This window comes from Equus asinus, unplaced genomic scaffold (genome assembly GCF_041296235.1).
Source record: "Equus asinus isolate D_3611 breed Donkey unplaced genomic scaffold, EquAss-T2T_v2 contig_816, whole genome shotgun sequence".
In the NCBI taxonomy this organism is placed as follows: Eukaryota; Metazoa; Chordata; class Mammalia; order Perissodactyla; family Equidae; genus Equus; species Equus asinus.
The window spans coordinates 5,758,186-5,764,185 of record NW_027225534.1 but is presented as its reverse complement, the minus strand read 5'-3'; positions in this window follow the sequence as shown (position 1 = coordinate 5,764,185).

The window sequence follows — 6,000 nt, the reverse complement described above, 5'->3', positions numbered from 1 at the left end:
GATGTTCCCGGTAGGCTGTAAGAGCACTGGGCAACGCCAGATGTTTCTTAGCTTCCCGAAGAGCTGGAAGCAAGATGCTTTGGGGCCTCTCTGCCCCTTTGCAAACAAGGCGGCCCTTTGGGCCAGGCAGCTCTAGGCCAATGGAGCACACCCAGAGCAGAAGTTCTACTTCAGCTAGATCAGGCCACCAACAAAGTGCGTTTCACAGGCCTTGGTAAGAGATTTTCTCTCAGGCTGTAAGAGCACCGGGCAGAGCCAGTTGTTTCTTAGCTTCCCAAAGAGCTGGAAGCAAGATGCTTTGGGGGCTCCCTGCCCCTTTGCCAACAAGGCCGACCTTTGGGCCTTTCAGCTCTAGGCCAATGGAGCACACCCAGAGCAGAAGTTCTACCTCAGCCAGATAAGGCCTGCCAAGAAACAGCGTTTCAAAGGCTTTGGTAAGAGATGTTGCCGGTACTCTGTCAGAGCACTGGGCAGAGACAGTTGTTTCTTAGCTTCCCAAAGAGCTGGAAGCAAGATGCTTTGGGGCCTCTCTGCCCCTTTGCAAACAAGGCATCCCTTTGGGCCTTTCAGCTCTAGGCCAATGGAGCACAGCCAGAGCAGAAGTCCTACTTCAGCCAGATCAGGCCTGCCAAGGAACTGCGTTTCAGAGGCCTTTGTATGTGACGTTCCCGGTAGGCTGTGAGAGCACGGTGCAGAGCCAGTTGTTTCCTTGTTTCCCAAAGAGCTGGAAGCAAGACGCTTTGGGGCCTCTCTGCCCCTTTGGAAACAAGGCAGCACGTTGGGTCTGGCAGCTCTAGGGCAATGGAGCACAACCAGAGCCGAAGTTCTACTTCTTCCACATCAGGCCTGCCTAGAAAGTGCGTTTCACAGGCCTTGATAAGAGATGTTCTCTTAGGCTATAAGAGCACTGGGCACAGCCAGTTGTTTCTTAGCTTCCCAAGAGGTGGAAGCAAGATGCTTTGGGGCCTCTCTCCCCCTTTGGAAACAAGGCAGCCCTTTGGGCCTTTCAGCTCTAGGGCAATGGAGCACACCCAGAGCAGAAGTTCTACCTCAGCCAGATCAGGCCTGCCAAGAAACTGCTTTTCACAGGCCTTCGTAAGAGGTGTTCCCGGAAGGCTGTAAGAGTACCTGGCAGAGCGAGTTGTTTCTTAGCTTCAAAAACAGCTGGAAGCAACATGATTTGGGGCCTCTCTCCCCCTTTGGAAACAAAGCAGCCTTTGTGCCTGGCAGCTCTAGGCCAAAGTAGCACACCCAGAGCACAAGTTCTACCTCAGCCAGATAAGGCCTGTCAAGAAGCTGCGTTTCACAGGCCTTTGTATGTGACGTTCCCGGTTGGCTTTGAGAGCACTGTGCAGAGCCAGTTGTTTTAGCTTCCCAGAGAGCAGGAAGCAAGATGCTTTGGGGCCTCTCTCACACTTTGGAAATAAAGGCAGCCCTTTGGGCCTGGCAGCCCTAGGCCAATGGAGTACACCCAGAGCAGAAGTTCTACCTCAGCCAGATCAGGCCTTCCAAGAAACTGCGTCTCACAGGCCTTTCTCTGTCACGTTGCCGGTAGGCTGTGAGAGCACTGTGCAGAGCCAGTTGTTTCTTAGCTTCCCAAAGATTTGGAAGCAAGATGCTTTGGGGACCTTCAGCCCCTTTGGAAACAAGGCGGCCCTTTGGGCCTGGCAGCTCTAGGCCAAAGTAGCACGCCCAGAGCAGGAGTTCTACTTCAGCCAGATCAGGCCTGCCAAGAAACTGCGTTTCACAGGCCTTGGTAAGAGATGTTCCCGGTAGGCTGTGAGAGCACTGTGGAGAGCCAGTTGCTTTAGCTTCCCACAGAGCTGGAAGCAAGATGCTTTGGGGCCTCTCTCTCCCTTTGGACACAAGGCAGCCGTTTGCGCCTGGCAGCTCTAGGCCAATGGAGCACACCCACAGCAGAAGTTCTACTTCAGGCAGATCAGTCCTGCCCAGAAACTGCGTTTCACAGCCCTTGGTAAGAGATGTTCATGGTAGGCTGTGAGAGCACTGGGAAGAACAAGTTGTTTTTTAGCTTCCCAAAGTGATGGAGGCAAGATGCGTTGGGGCCTCTCTCACCCTTTGGAAACAAGGCAGCCCTTTGGGCCTTTCAGCTCTAGGCCAATGGAGCACAGCCAGAGCAGAAGTCCTACTTCAGCCAGATCAGGCCTGCCAAGGAACTGCGTTTCAGAGGCCTTTGTATGTGACGTTCCCGGTAGGCTGTGGGAGCACGGTGCAGAGCCAGTTGTTTCCTTGTTTCCCAAACAGCTGGAAGCAAGACGCTTTGGGGCCTCTCTGCCCCTTTGGAAACAAGGCAGCACGTTGGGTCTGGCAGCTCTAGGGCAATGGAGCACAACCAGAGCAGAAGTTCTACTTCTTCCAGATCAGGCCTGCCTAGAAAGTGCGTTTCACAGGCCTTGATAAGAGATGTTCTCTTAGGCTATAAGAGCACTGGGCACAGCCAGTTGTTTCTTAGCTTCCCAAGAGGTGGAAGCAAGATGCTTTGGGGCCTCTCTCCCCCTTTGGAAACAAGGCAGCCCTTTGGGCCTTTCAGCTCTAGGGCAATGGAGCACACCCAGAGCAGAAGTTCTACCTCAGCCAGATCAGGCCTGCCAAGAAACTGCTTTTCACAGGCCTTCGTAAGAGGTGTTCCCGGAAGGCTGTAAGAGTACCTGGCAGAGCGAGTTGTTTCTTAGCTTCAAAAACAGCTGGAAGCAACATGATTTGGGGCCTCTCTCCCCCTTTGGAAACAAAGCAGCCTTTGTGCCTGGCAGCTCTAGGCCAAAGTAGCACACCCAGAGCACAAGTTCTACCTCAGCCAGATAAGGCCTGTCAAGAAGCTGCGTTTCACAGGCCTTTGTATGTGACGTTCCCGGTTGGCTTTGAGAGCACTGTGCAGAGCCAGTTGTTTTAGCTTCCCAGAGAGCAGGAAGCAAGATGCTTTGGGGCCTCTCTCACACTTTGGAAATAAAGGCAGCCCTTTGGGCCTGGCAGCCCTAGGCCAATGGAGTACACCCAGAGCAGAAGTTCTACCTCAGCCAGATCAGGCCTTCCAAGAAACTGCGTCTCACAGGCCTTTCTCTGTCACGTTGCCGGTAGGCTGTGAGAGCACTGTGCAGAGCCAGTTGTTTCTTAGCTTCCCAAAGATTTGGAAGCAAGATGCTTTGGGGACTCTCAGCCCCTTTGGAAACAAGGCGGCCCTTTGGGCCTGGCAGCTCTAGGCCAAAGTAGCACGCCCAGAGCAGGAGTTCTACTTCAGCCAGATCAGGCCTGCCAAGAAACTGCGTTTCACAGGCCTTGGTAAGAGATGTTCCCGGTAGGCTGTGAGAGCACTGTGGAGAGCCAGTTGCTTTAGCTTCCCACAGAGCTGGAAGCAAGATGCTTTGGGGCCTCTCTCTCCCTTTGGACACAAGGCAGCCGTTTGGGCCTGGCAGCTCTAGGCCAATGGAGCACACCCACAGCAGAAGTTCTACTTCAGGCAGATCAGTCCTGCCCAGAAACTGCGTTTCACAGCCCTTGGTAAGAGATGTTCACGGTAGGCTGTGAGAGCACTGGGCAGAACCAGTTGTTTTTTAGCTTCCCAAAGTGCTGGAGGCAAGATGCTTTGGGGCCTCTCTCACCCTTTGGAAACAAGGCAGCCCTTAGGTCCTGGTAGCTCTAGGCCTATGTAGCACAACCAGAACAGAAGTTCTACTTCAGCCAGGTCAGGCCTGCCAAGAAACTGCGTTTCACAGGCCTTTCAAAGAGATGTTCTCTTAGGCTGTAAGAGCACTGGGCAGAGCCAGCTGTTTCTTAGCTTCCCGAAGAGCTGGGAGCAAGATGCTTTGGGTCCACTCTCCGTCTTTGGAAACAAGGCAGCCCTTTGGGCCTGGCAGCTCTAGGGCAATGGAGCACGCCCAGAGCAGAAGTTCTACTTCAGCCAGATCAGGCCTGCCAGGAAACTGCGTTTCACAGGCCTTGGTAAGAGATGTTCCCGGTAGGCTGTCAGAGCACTGGGCAGAGCCAGTTGTTTCTTACCTTCCTGAAAAGCTGGAAGCAAGATGCTTGGGACCCCTCTGCCCGTTTGGGAACAAGGCAGCCTTTTGGGTCGGGAAGCTCTAGGCCAATGGAGCACACGCAGAGCAGGAGTTCTACTTCAGCCTGATCAGGCCTGCAAAGAAACAGCGTTTGACAGGCCTTGGTAAGAGATGTTCCCGGTAGGTGTAAGTGCACTGGGCAGAGCCAGTTGTTTCTTAGCTTCGCAAAGACCGGGAAGCAAGATGCTTTGGGCCTCTCTGCCCCTTGGAAACAGGGCAGCACTTGGGGCCTGGCAGCTCTAGGGCAATGGAGCACACCCAGAGCCGGAGTTCTACTTCAGCCAGATGAGGCCTGCCAAGAAACTGCGTTTCACAGGCCTTTCAAAGACATGTTCCCGGTAGGCTGTAAGAGCACGGGGCAGAGCGAGTTGGTTCTTAGCTTCCCAGAGAGCTGGAAGCAAGATGCTTTGGGGCCTCTCTCTCCCTTTGGACACAAGGCAGCCGTTTGCGCCTGGCAGCTCTAGGCCAATGGAGCACACCCACAGCAGAAGTTCTACTTCAGGCAGATCAGTCCTGCCCAGAAACTGCGTTTCACAGCCCTTGGTAAGAGATGTTCACGGTAGGCTGTGAGAGCACTGGGCAGAACCAGTTGTTTTTTAGCTTCCCAAAGTGCTGGAGGCAAGATGCTTTGGGGCCTCTCTCACCCTTTGGAAACAAGGCAGCCCTTAGGTCCTGGTAGCTCTAGGCCTATGTAGCACAACCAGAACAGAAGTTCTACTTCAGCCAGGTCAGGCCTGCCAAGAAACTGCGTTTCACAGGCCTTTCAAAGAGATGTTCTCTTAGGCTGTAAGAGCACTGGGCAGAGCCAGCTGTTTCTTAGCTTCCCGAAGAGCTGGGAGCAAGATGCTTTGGGTCCACTCTCCGTCTTTGGAAACAAGGCAGCCCATTGGGCCTGGCAGCTCTAGGGCAATGGAGCACACCCAGAGCAGAAGTTCTACTTCAGCCAGATCAGGCCTGCCAGGAAACTGCGTTTCACAGGCCTTGGTAAGAGATGTTCCCGGTAGGCTGTAAGAGCACTGGGCAGAGCCAGTTGTTTCTTACCTTCCTGAAAAGCTGGAAGCAAGACGCTTGGGACCCCTCTGCCCGTTTGGGAACAAGGCAGCCTTTTGGGTCGGGAAGCTCTAGGCCAATGGAGCACACGCAGAGCAGGAGTTCTACTTCAGCCTGATCAGGCCTGCAAAGAAACAGCGTTTGACACGCCTTGGTAAGAGATGTTCCCGGTAGGTGTAAGTGCACTGGGCAGAGCCAGTTGTTTCTTAGCTTCGCAAAGACCGGGAAGCAAGATGCTTTGGGCCTCTCTGCCCCTTGGAAACAGGGCAGCACTTGGGGCCTGGCAGCTCTAGGGCAATGGAGCACACCCAGAGCCGGAGTTCTACTTCAGCCAGATGAGGCCTGCCAAGAAACTGCGTTTCACAGGCCTTTCAAAGACATGTTCCCGGTAGGCTGTAAGAGCACGGGGCAGAGCGAGTTGGTTCTTAGCTTCCCAGAGAGCTGGAAGCAAGATGCTTTGGGGCCTCTCTGCCCCTTTGGAAACAAGGCAGCACCTTGGGCCTGGCAGCTCTAGGGCAATGGAGCACACCCAGAGCAGAAGTTCTACTTCAGCCAAATCAGGCCTGCCAGGAAACGGCGTTTCACAGGCCTTGGTAAGAGATGTTCCCGGTAGGCTGTAAGAGCACTGGGCAACGCCAGATGTTTCTTAGCTTCCCGAAGAGCTGGAAGCAAGATGCTTTGGTGCCACTCTCTCACTTTGGAATCAAGGCAGCCCTTTGGGGCAGGTAGCTCTAGGCCAGTGGAGCACACCCAGAGCAGAAGTTCTACTTCGGCCAGTTCAGGCCACCAACAAACTGCGTTTCACAGGCCTTGGTAAGAGATGTTCCCGGTAGGCTGTAAGAGCACTGGGCAACGCCAGATGTTTCTTAGCTTCCCG